The 12,762-nt window shown below is 43.0% G+C and overlaps 1 long non-coding RNA gene across 2 annotated transcripts in view; it reads right to left on the bottom strand.

Annotated features, from left to right (window-relative positions):
* The window catches only part of LOC105479394 (uncharacterized), a 77,956-nt gene extending 66,813 nt beyond the window's left edge, over window positions 1–11,143 (bottom strand). Inside the window, exons 1-4 of one of the 2 annotated variants that reach the window (XR_011625396.1) lie at window positions 11,071–11,143; window positions 10,349–10,407; window positions 9,318–9,706; window positions 2,400–2,489 (exon numbers count right to left, since the gene is read on the bottom strand). This is a non-coding gene — a long non-coding RNA (uncharacterized lncRNA). The remainder of the gene's footprint in view (window positions 1–2,399; window positions 2,490–9,317; window positions 9,707–10,348; window positions 10,408–11,070) is intronic. The other variant, XR_011625397.1, reaches the window with a different exon arrangement.
* Window positions 11,144–12,762: the final 1,619 nt, after the last annotated feature.

Below are 12,762 nucleotides of genomic sequence, written 5' to 3'. Positions count from 1 at the left end.
AGAACAGAGGAAGGTGAATCCTGGACTGCTCAAGGCCATTCGTGCTCAAGACTCGAAAGGTTCAAAATCCAGTCAAAGCAGGTATACAGAAGAGAGGAAGACCAAGAGTAAAAGAGAGGGTCCTATGTCACCTCCAAAGGCAAGACTCAAATGCACAGAAATTCTTCTTACTGATAGCCAAATTTGAGTGCAAAGGAGTAGATTGGATGAAAGCAGAGAATTAGCCCAGAGGAACCAGAATTATCTTCACTATACCACATATCTACTAAGAGCATCCTTTTCACTATGAAAGATGCTCTCCAGGAAGAAAGGGACTTAACACATTATCACAAAGACAACCTTACCTCTACAAAGAAGGCACAGTGTCACTAAGGATGGCCAAGGACCTTCTAAACCATAACACAGGTGAGCTTTAGACTCCCCAGGACAGTAACCATAAAACCTGGCTGTTCATTAAGAGGACCTGGGGGACTTTTGAAAAGTACTAGGACCAAGGATCCCATCTCAGGCCGAGTGAAGCAGAGTCTTGGGGGCTCTGGTGCAAGTACTGGCATTTTTTAAGTCTTCCAGGAGACTCTGATGTACAACCAAGGCTGAGAACCGCTGGTCCAATAGAATCTTGATTTAAAGGGAAAAGAAGCAAAAGAGATTCCAAGTCAATTTCATTAGGATCACAATTAGCACACCAACCTTGCTGCCACCCCATTGCCAGCCTGGTACATGCCCGAAACATTTTGACTCAACTGTCATCCAGCCCTCCTGTTTTTCATCAGAGAAACAAAGTGCATTTGTGAAATCAAATCCATTCTGAACACCCACAATTAATGTGCACTTCAGCACACCCCTCCTGAGAATGGGTACTAAAATACTCTCTTTTTTTTTTTTTTTTTTTTTTTTTGAGACGGAGTCTCACTCTGTCACCCAGGCTGGAGTGCAGCAGCGCGATCTCAATTCACTGCAAGCTCCACCTCCCGGGCCATTCTCCTTCCTCAGACTCCCCAGTAGCTGGGACTACAGGCACCCACCACCAAGCCCAGCTAATTTTCTGTATTTTTAGCCAGGATGGTCTTGATCTCCTGATATCGTGATCCACTGGCCTCGACCTCCCAAAGTGCTGGGATTATAGGCGTGAGCCACCCTTGCCCGGCCACTTCTTTATTCTTTAAAGTGTCCTCAAGGGTTTTCAACACCTCCCTACACCGCCACCCCACGAAATACAGACCAAAATCAACGAGACTTGAGCCCCATTTATTCATAGAGGGAGTTATTCCCCCCAGGGCTTATCTATAGTTTTTCAATTCAGCTTATTAGATGCTGTTTCTTATCTGTACTCCACCTTCTCTCTGATTGAAAAATTCCTACTTGTCTTTTAACCACAACAGTTAACAATAGCCAGGACCCTGATGCTAGATCACACTTTGATAGATAATTCACTGTGCACAGCTTTGCATTCAGCACTTTGTTTGTGGACATCATCTCATTTAAACTCACAATGACCCTACGGCACTATTATGCTCATTTTCAGGTGTGGTCATGGCTCCAGGCCCTAGAGCTAGGAGATGGCAGAGCAAGAGTCCAGACTGAGCTCTTTATCCTGATGCTAAATGCCTCTTTGAAGACTCAAACGTCACTGCCTTTATAAAAGCCCACACTTTCTCCTTTGGACAGCCAAGGGAGGAATCATTTATTCCTGCATTATTCTCACCTCCTCTTCGTTACATCTCAGATGGCATTATAATATAATTTATTTGAACATATGTATTTGCCACAAGATTATGAACCACATGGATAGACACTCACTTTTATTCATCTTTGCTTATCCCAAAGCCAACACGAGGTACAGCACATAATAGGGTCTCAATATCTGCCAGATGAATGAATGAATGGCCAAAAATTCATTCCTAAGAAAGGGTGCCTTCATTGTTAAAACCTAAGCAGTCTATTTATCACAGAAGCCCAGTATTCACTCTTATATTTTTTTCCTTTCCCTCCCCCATTTCGATAAAATAAAGAATAATGGTTTTTTCACACAATCCCCGACACACACTTGCACTTTTTTTCTGCTTCAAAATGACAGTGGATGTTTGCGAAAGCCCCTGGAGTCTAGAAGGACATCAATCACTTTCACAGCTGGAGTCATAACACTTTCCTTAGAGGAAACTTTATGCAGCAAACAGAATAAGCTTCATCCTCAGCAGGACAAGACAAAAGGTAGGTAAAAGGAAAGGCTAGCAACCACCACCAGGCTTTTGTGCCAGTAACTGGGGGTGGGGGGGTACATCAGTTGGAACTTATTCTTCACCCCAAGACTTGCCTGTTTGCCTTCCATTTCCCTTCTGAATTTGAGGTGGGGTAAGTACAGCACCATGAAACCAGCTCATAACAAAACAAGCACTTACCTCCATTGCTACTCAAAACAAGGACACTACAGGAGAGTTCTCCAGGGATCTTTGTCCTTCCTTCTTAGGGCCCGAAATACTCGAATTCAGCTGTCAAAATAGAAAGAAAAAGAAATCAGGAGTGTAGACTTCAGTTTCCAAATGACTTAGCATTTAACAGTCATGCTTCAAATGTTCCTTGAAATGTGGAAAGATTGACCAAACAGGAGAGTCCACTGGGAAAAGTTTGGACAAACTATCATTTCCAAGCAATGAAATCATCATTATTATCTGAGAGCTATTTACTTCTAGACAAAATCTTGTCAACTCCCAAAATTACAGACTAGAGACAATGGATTCACCAGCCTTCTTGAGCAGAGGCAGAATCAATATCAGCCAAACACTTTCTCAGTTTAGTACCCTGGATGGCTGTTGGTCATAGGCACATTCCACAGTTAATAAAATAACTCACAAACCTGTCAGAACTCACATTCACATAGTCAAGAATAGAGGGCCTTTAGGCTCTCAAAGTGCTGGCTCATGCCTGTAATCCCAGCACTGTGAGAGGCTGAGGCAGGTGGATCACTTGAGGTCAGGGGTTCAAGACCAGCCTGGGCAACATGGTGAAACACCATCTCTACTAAAAACACAAAAAATAGCTGGGCGTGGTGGCAGGCACCTGTAATCCCAGCTACTTGGGAGGCTGAGGCAGGAGAATTGCTTGAATCTGGGAGGCAGAGGTTGCAGTCAGCTGAGATATGAGATCCTGCCACTGCGCTCCAGCCTGGGCAACAGAGCAAGACTTCAACTCAAAAAAAAAAAAAAAAAGGAGCCTTTGTGATGCAACGGGTCTTGATTCCAATTCCAGCCCCTCATTTTCTAGCCAAGTCTTAATTTCTGCATGTAGACATCTCATACATAGTTCATAGGGAAAGAGCTGACTGGAATTGGAATACCTATTTCATTATATGACTAAATAAAAGCTTTAATTACCTTATTGAAAAAAGACCATTAAATTTAAATGTAATCATGAAAATTTTATACCCATTAGTTTTATCCAATGCATCTTGAAAATTTTGGTAATTCACATAACAATTTCTGTTACATTTAAAAGACCATCACTATTTTTTTTAGATGGAATCTCACTCTGTTGCCCAGGCTGCAGTGCAGTGGTCCGCTGGAGTGCAGTGGCCTGATCTCAGCTAACTGTAACCTCTGCCTCCTGGGTTCAAGCAATTCTCCTGCCTCAGCCTCCCAGGTAGCTGGGACTACAGGTGCAGGCCACCACACCCAGCTAACTTTTTGTATTTTAGTAAAGACAAATTTAGTAAAGACGGAGTTTCGTGTTGCCCAGGCTGGTTTTGAACTCCTGAGCTCAGACAATCTGCCCACTTCAGCCTCCCAAAGTGCTAGGGTTACAGGCGTGAGCCACCGCACCTGGCAAGACCATCACTATTTTATCCAAAGTCTGTCCTTCTGAATTTAAAACATCCCGACAAAGGCGAAAATATCCTCTTTCTAATACCCTCAACAGAAATGTGTATAAAACAGGAGAAACCTGAGAGCACTGTGGGTTACAATAACCTGATTATTTTAATTTACCCTTTTACTTAACACCATAGGGGTTTATACTCTACTTGGGAGGCTGAGGCACGAGAATCCCATCCAAGTAATGCATCCAAATGAGATTTGGAAGGGCTGAGACATGTGCCTTGGAAAGTGAAGGGCTGTTAAAGATATTGACTCCTTCACAAGCAGAATCATTTTAGGAAAGCTGGAAGTTGAAGATTTGGAATTGGATTCTTAAAACTCTCCATATATGTGAACTTCCTAAACAACCACATCTACCAGGGGTATGCCCATACACATTTATAGATATCAAGTGTCTTTAGAGTTTTCGTATTTGCCATTCAATCTGCCTAGACTAGGTTTGCACCACTTATCTACTTAGAAAATTTGTACTCGTCTTTGGGGACACAGTGCAAATATTCCTTAGTCACATACCATTACCATGGTCATGGAGGCTGGAGAAATAGCAGGTCCTATGTGATGCAAAGAAAAGATAATAGTCAATTATGCCTCCAAGACTCCTTTCCTAACAAATGGATTGATAGTGGTACTATTTCTTGCTATGGGGAAGACTAGAAGGGGAGCACATTTAAAGGACAAGATCAAGAGCTTAATTTGAAACAGATTAAGACTGATTAAGATTGAAATACCCATAGACTCTCAAATGGAGATTTTGAGTAGACTGTTGGCTATTCTAGTAAGGGAGTCTGCACTCCACACTAGTAAGGTCAAGTTTGAAAATATGAATTTAAAAGTCACCACATGTAGAAAGTATTTAAACCAGAGACTGCATAAAATCACCAATAAAAAAACTGTGCAGTAGAAAAAAATGAGAACCAAGAACTGCTCCTGGGAAATTCCTACCTGGTTAAAGAAAGAGAATATCAGTATGAGCGACATATTCAGACAGATGAAGCATTCAGTAAACAAAATATATCAAATTTCTCTGGTCTGGAGATATACTTTTTATTCTTTAAATTTGTATTCTTTATTCATTTTTATTATTATTTATTTAACACTTTCTTCCTGAATTACAATTAACAGTGGTTTTCACAACACGTTTTGCAGAGAAAAGGAAAAATGCTTTGATTCCAGTAAGTAAACATCATTTTTCTAAATTATTGTTATAGTTTAGACACAAAAGCATCTTTCTTTATGTAAATACACTAAATTCATAGACAGGAATAGGCAGTTGTATGATTTTCTAGAGCCACCTGTGAATATTCATTATCAAACCACTACTTTGCCTACAACTGTATTCACTCTCCCATTCCCAAAAAACAACATAATTCCTTCTGTGGAATTTTAATTATACCATCTTGTTTTTATAGTTTGGTATTATGACCTGTTTGTGCACTTCACTGTGATCAGAAAAACATTATCAAAGAAATTTTTTTTTTCACTTTTCTTCTCATACAGAGAGATTTCATCGACTCCATGATTGATGAATAATGTCTGCTCATCAGCAATGTTCGCTTAAGTCAGTAACAGATTCTAGCTTGCTTCCTAAGATCAGGAAAATTTATGGAGCCTGGAAAGGCCTTAGGATTTGGCTGCAGAAAACTAAGGTCTTCTGCAGATGACATTTCATCTTACAGCTGGAAAAGAAAAAATGAAGTCCTCCAATGATTAATTCATAGTGAAGAATCTATTCTTGTCCTCCCTTTTCAGATTTATGTTTGGAGATTGAATGAAAATTATCCTGACTTGAGTTCCCATCACATATCTACCCCTACAAATTAAACAATTAACATTATCTGAAGGCTGTGAGTATCTCAATGCTAAAACAAGCATAACCTGTTACTTTGCCAGCTTCTCTCTTCTGCTGAATGCCTAACACCAGACCTGAAAGCAGACACTCAGTAGCTAAGCGTTATGTGTAAAGACTCATGATGAAAACTTGAAAATAGTCATTGTCCATCAGTTGGAAAGTGACTGACTAAATTTGATATAAATTTGAGTATCATGCAGTCGTTAAAATTATTTAGATCCCCTAGCATGCAGATTATGGTCTCTAAATACCATTTCCCATTAAAAAAACAAACCAGGGTTTCTAATTCCAAGTCTGGAGCAGGAAATGGACAAGATAAATCTTTAACATTTGTATGAGAAAATAAAAAAGCACTCAAACACCGATAGGATTGAGAAAACACAGAAGCTAGCTTGAAGGATCTCCCACTGGCCAGAGAAGGCACAATTTTAGCATAAGAATGACTGCAATGGATTTAAACCTATCAAATATATTTCTATGAGTTGATAGTTACATTTTTTTTTAAAAACTCATTGGTCATCTTCAGAGGATGTTGGGTCACTAACTCCTTGTTTTGAAAAACGTGAAATAAAAGAGAAGAATCAAGCATTTATCCAGCCTTTCCTTCTAAGTTCTACCTCAAGACAATCCAATAGTTGTTGAATGGAAGTATCTTTTTACAGAAGCATTTGAGCTGCTAAAAGAAATTAATGATAAAATTAGAATAACATCATTTTGCAACTCCTGATGAGCTAATGGGTCTAGACAACCATCATCAACAGGCTGTTAAAAATCACAAAAAGAGAGGCAATCAGACATCATACACCCCCTAATGGAAATATACAATCCCACCGACTAAATAATTTTGGAAAAAAAAAATATATATATATATATATATATGAATCAGACTAAGCTTCTAGAACCATCAATTTACAAAAAAAAAAATGGATTATTTAGAATATGTTATCCAGCATGGTTGTTCATATCTATAATCATAGCTACTCAGGAGGCTGAGGCAGGAGAATCACCTGAGGCCAGGAGTTCAAGACCAACCTGAGCAATGTAGCAAGACCCCTTCTCTTAAAAAAATGTTTTTAGGCAGTGGCTCACACTTGTAATCCCAGCACTTCAGGAGGCCAAAGCAGGTGGATCATGAAGTCAGGAGGTCGAGACCAGCCTGACCAACATGGTGAAACCCCATCTCTACTAAAAATACAAAAATTAGCTGGGTGTGGTGGTGCATGCCTATAATCCCAGCTACTTAGGCAGCTGAGACAGGAGAATCACTTGAACCTGGGAGGCAGAGGTTGCAGTGAGCCAAGATCATGCCACTGCACTCCAGCCTGAGCAACAGAGCGAGACTCCATCTCAAAAACAGAACACACCAATTGACACTATAAGAATGTAATCCACAAATCTGCACTAGGAAATTATATGGCAGTGCTACTCATAGTGCGATCCATTGACCAATGCAGTCCACAAACTGCTTATTACTGGCCCACCATGAGGTAAGTATAGAAATTGAGATTAATAAGCACACAAATTACAAGCATTTGCAAATATGGACAGCAATGTAACATTGTAGTCTGATATTCAAGACTTTGGTCAGTGTACTCATCTCACTGAACAGCGTATGAGCCTGTTTAGGCCACCCCAACTCATGTCTAACTCCTGAGATGAGTCAGATGTGCTGTGAAATATTTATTAATTTAAAGTAATAGGACCATGTTACAATGTATATTAGTTTAAGTGTAATTTGTCAACTGTAACCCAAAATTATATAAAATCTGGAATCTATTTTTTCATCAAAAGATAATTTAGAGTCATAAAACATAACAGTTATTGCCAGGGTATAGGGATGAGGGTGGGACTAGGGAGTGATAACTTATGGGTGCTACGAGGAAACTTCCGTGTGTGGTAGATATGGCCATTATGTTGATGGTGGGGATAATCTCACAAGAGTGCACGTATGACAAACTCATCAAATTGTATTCTTTCAATATGTGCAGTTTATTGTACATAAAATATAGTCAAGAAACTTAAAACAAAAATAAAAATGAGAAAGTTTTTATGTGCTTAGGATGTAGAAATCAGTAAAGAATCTCATTCTCACATTAACAGAAAAAACTGAATAATCTATTAAAAGTATAGATTTTCATGAACCCATCATAAAGCTTTGGTCACCTTGCAACCAAGTGAACCATTTTCCATGAGTGACAGTCCTTCCAAGGAGATATTAGATATATGGACTGTTCACATTTGGCAGAGCCTGGGAGGATGAGGTGGTCACCATATATGCCTGTAAGAAAAACTCAGATAAATTTTAATGAATTCTTAAAGCCCAAGTGTGGGCTAGCATGTCAGTGTGGAGTAGCTGGGGACTCCGACATAAGGGAAGTCTGCAGTTGCTCACAAGCTCTTCTCCAAAGCCTCCACTAGCCTTTCATGAGAACGACTGGGGATTGGGCAGTAGTTTGAGATAAGGCTACTGTGGTGACACAGGTATGCAAGCATCAGGAGGTGATCAATGGAAGCAAAAAAACCTACGCAAAACCTCACTTTCATTCCCATACCCTTTCCTCCTATGAATCAAAAACTTTAAGCCACAGGAAGGACAGTATGTCTTTTTATCCATGAGGGCACGGACAAAGATGCGGGCTAACCTGAGCAGCACTGTGGGTTTCTTCCCAAGGGGTGTCCACCCAGACAATTTCACGAGAGCCACCTGGCTTCTAGACAGCAAAGTGTGTGACCCAGGTCAGGTTACAAAGGCACATTGCCAGGGCTCCTCTCTGAGCAGTAGAGAACTGGGCATTTCCTAGTTGAGTAGCGGAGCTTGGGCTTCCTAGGACTCACTCACCCTGAGGCCGAGAAAACCCACGGCCTCCCCCAGCCCTCACCAGTAAATCTTCCAAATGTGATTTCCCAGAGCATCTCATTCCCATTACTTCAAAACTAACACAGAACTGTTCTGATGACTCAGTGGGTTCCAGGGATACAACCCAGACAGAGCGAAGATCAACGTTACTAAGGCAGCTACAGAATTCCTTGATAGGCCAGGCAGTCTTTAGCAGCTGCACAGCAAGGGCTGACATGAGCCCATGAAGGCCAAGCATGGAGGGTTCACCCCAGTCAGCAGCAGCTCACAGAGTTGAGTCCCAGATCCAAGCTGTTGCAGAGTGAGGATGATCACGTGCAACATGCCATCACCTCACGCCTCTACTGAGCCCTCCCAAGTTTGCATTTCCTTGTCCCGGCCCCTCTCTCTCAAGGCCATGAGCTGGGCCATGTGACCCAGGATGGCCTGGTACTGAGTTGGCCCCAGTCCAAGCCGTCTTGAGAGCAGGCCCTGCACCTGTGGGTCCACTGCACTCCAGTCTGGGCGACAAAGCGAGACTCTGTCTCAACAAAAAAAAAAAAAAAAAAAAAGACCCTACTGCCAGTCTTAGAGAGCAGGTGAAACTCTGGTTTTTGTGACGGCCCAGGTGAGATGGATGCTGGCAGGATCTTGTGGTCAACCTGAACAGTAATCTCAGTTATTTGGCCCCAACTGTGCTGTGGGTGTAGGCAGCCAGCGTCACCTGGGAAGACAGCTTACCAGCCATGACCTATAGCCTCACCTTGGCTGTCATCTTGTGAGAAGGAGTGGTGGATTTGAAAGGAACTGGGTGGAGAACTGTGAGTGGCCACTGACCTCCCAAGCACGTTGGGTTTGTCTTACAGGCACTTCCTTCTCAGCCATCACCTGCTTCTGGGAAGTGAGATGCTCCCCTCTATTACACGTGAGGAAGATATGTCCTTTCCATTTTTGTCCTGACTAGAAGTCTGTCTGTCCTGACCCCGCATTCCATCCTCAGCTGTGAACTGTCCATGGAGAGGCGGAACTGGGGTCACACTGCTGTCCTCCAGGGTGTCCTCTGGTTTCTTTGCACTCATAGTACTGCAGTTTAATACTCGAAAGTTCACCGGGCACGGTGGCTCACACCTATAATCCGAGCACTTTGGGAGGCTGAGGTGGGAGGATCACTTGAGATCAGGAGTTCAAGACTAGCCTGACCAACATGGTGAAACCCCGTCTCTACTAAAAATACAAAAAAAAAAAAAAAAAAAAAATAGCCGGACATGGTGGCACGAGCCTGTAATCCCGGGAGGCTGAGGCAGGAGAATTGCTTGAACCCAGGAGACAGACGTTGCAGTGAGTCGAGATTGCACAGAGATCTGGGTGACAGAGCAAGACTCCATCTAAAAAAAAAAAAAAAAAAAAGAAGTCCCACTGGGCATGGTGGTATACACCTGTTATCCCATTTACCCAGGAGGCAGAGGCAGGAGGATCACTTGAGCCCAGGAGTTTGAGGCTGTAGTGAGTTGTGACTACTCTACTGCACTCCAGTCCGGGCAACAGAGCAAGATCCTGTCTGAAAAAAAAAAAAAAATGCTAGAAAGTTCCCAGCACATTGAAGCCTTCCTAGCTCTTGGTACCAGAGTTAACTCCTAAAAGGACATGGGGACAGGAAGGACTGTGGCTCTGCCCTGAAGAAGTCCAGCATGAGGTTTAGCCCAGACCCCCAACCCCGCCACCCTGTGGCCCTTCCTAAGTCAGGACAACAGGATGGAGGTGATCTGTGGCTTAAGGGAGAGAAGGAGACGTCACCTGGCAGTGCCTGGTCCCCCAGCTGCTGACCACCACCCTGCTGGTTACGGGGCCCCCACCTGGATGGGGGAAAGAAACAAAGCCGGCTAGAATCTGAAAGGACTTGTGCTTCTTGACTTTTCTTATAGTCAGGGTGGCCTGAGCACAGCTCAGTCACTGCACCCTAAATCTCTTTGCCACACCCCCGGGGCCTCAGTCCCCTTGTCCCCTTCCCCCTGCTTACTAAGGCATGTTGGGAGCTGACCTTCCCTCAGAAGATCAGCCACAGCAGCATAGACTAATTCTCCTTTCCCAGTCCCTGGTGACTACTCGTCTGTGTTGCCTTCCAGGACAGCTGTGAACACTCAGTCGGGGGTGTGCACCCCAGGAAGGGGGCTGGTGATGGGTGAGCCCCCCTGGTCTTCCCCTTGTGCCCACTGCCCAGAGTGGGAAAAAGGCAGGAGGGGGTCCACAGTGATGTTCCTACTTAGCAGGACATCAAGTCTGGTTTGGCTCACAGGCCATGTGCCCTGGGGTTGTACAGAGGCTGGGATGGCCACGGGAGACCAAGCAGGGGCTGGGGTCTTTGGCTCTCGTTACCCTACCCCACCCCTGTCCCAGGTGGGGCTCCCCTGAGCGGGAGGCTACTCTGCTTGCTAGGCGGGCCCTATGCCCCGCGAGGTCACCCCATGTGCCCGCACCCCTGCAGGAGTGCTGGTGCTGCTGTCGCTGGACTGCCTGACCTCACTCTTCCACCACATCCACAGGTCCACCATGACCGCAGTCATCCTCATGGCAGTTGCCCTGCTGTTTGACACCAAGATCTGCAGGACGCTCTGGCGCGTTGAGTATGATGTCCTCATCCCAACAGTGAAGAGCGCTGTGACGCGGTGTCTGTAAACACTGAGGTCGTCCTTTATGCTACATCATCTTCCTGCAGCCGTGGCTGAACTGCGTGGCTGGAACTGAGAAATTAGGGCGATCCCGGAACTGAGGAGGGGACGGCTTGCAGATGGCTCCAAGATGGCCCCGCTGCTCCGTGGGCCAGGGCCGCCAGGAAGAGCTTGAGCTTCTCGTCCTGACACACGGGGTCCTGAGTGGACCATAGCACGGGGTGGGCCCCCTTCTGATTTCCTTACCCCTATCGCCGCCCTCCCTGCCACCCGCCTCCAGCCGCTGCTCTCCAGGTCCAGCTTGGGGAGGGACAGGAGCTGAAATATCTTTCTTAAAGGTACACAATATAAAAACTTTGTCATATACACAAAAGCTGATGATTAATTTACAGGAGATATGCACTGCACAAAATGTTAAAGAAAGTTCTTTAAGCAAAAGAAATATGGTATCACATAAAAACTTGTATTTACATAATAAATAAATAGCACTGGTAATCATAAAAGTTAATTTTTTTATTAAAAAAAGCTATTTTTCTGGCTGGGTGAGGTGGCTCATGCCTGTAATCCCAGTAGTTGGGGAGTCCAAGGCGGGTGGATCACCTGAGGTCAGGAGTTCGAGACCAGCCTGGCCAACATGGTGAAACCCTGTCTCTACTAAAAATACAAAAAAAATAGCTGTGTGTGGTGGCACACACCTGTAATCCCAGCTACTCGGGAAGCTGGGGTAGGAGAATTGCTTGAACTCGGGAGGCAGAGCTTGCAGTGAGCCAAGATCATGTCATTGCACTCCAGCCTGGGCAACAAGAATGAGACTCCGTCTCAAAAAAAAAAAAAAAAAAAAAAAAAAAAAAAAAAAAGCTATTTTACCTTATTTTTATTTTCTTTAAAAGCTAATTACCTGCCTAAAGCAAAAATAGTAACAATTTATTGTGGGACTTATACATAAAAGAACTTGCATGGCAAAAATAGCTCAAAGTATGGAAGGGAGAAACTGAAAATATACTGCTGAAAGGTTCTTACATTATTCAAAAAGTAGTGTAATATAATTTGAGCTGGATTATAATAATTTAAAGGTGTATATTATAAAGTCTAAGAAAATCTAGGCTTTTAATTTTCAATTTTGTAAAATTGAAAACCAATTTTGCAAGAATTTAAAAGATGTTTGATAATACTGTCTCCACCAATAGTGTAGACAAAAAGAAATCACAGAAAGTGCTCAATTATCCCCAGTGAAGGCAGAAAAGATAGATTTGGTATGGTTAAAGCCAACCATATCAATAATTATATTAAATGTAAATGCTTAAATATCTCAATTAAAAGGCAGAGATTTTCAGATAGGATAAAAGATCATGTAAATCAAGCTATAACTTTAAGGATAAAGTGTTGGAACTGGCTACTGATAATGGATTGAAGATGAATTTTGAAAATACAGCTTGACTTGCTACATTTTGGATAAAAGCTCAAAATGAGTGCCCCAGGTTTGCTGAAATTGCTTTAGAATTTCCTCTTCCATTCCCATCAACATAATTCTGCTTTCTCTAT

This window comes from Macaca nemestrina, chromosome 7, assembly GCF_043159975.1.
Source record: "Macaca nemestrina isolate mMacNem1 chromosome 7, mMacNem.hap1, whole genome shotgun sequence".
Taxonomy (NCBI): Eukaryota; Metazoa; Chordata; class Mammalia; order Primates; family Cercopithecidae; genus Macaca; species Macaca nemestrina.
Note: the sequence above shows the minus strand (reverse complement) of the source record. Positions and strands in the feature narration are given on the sequence as shown.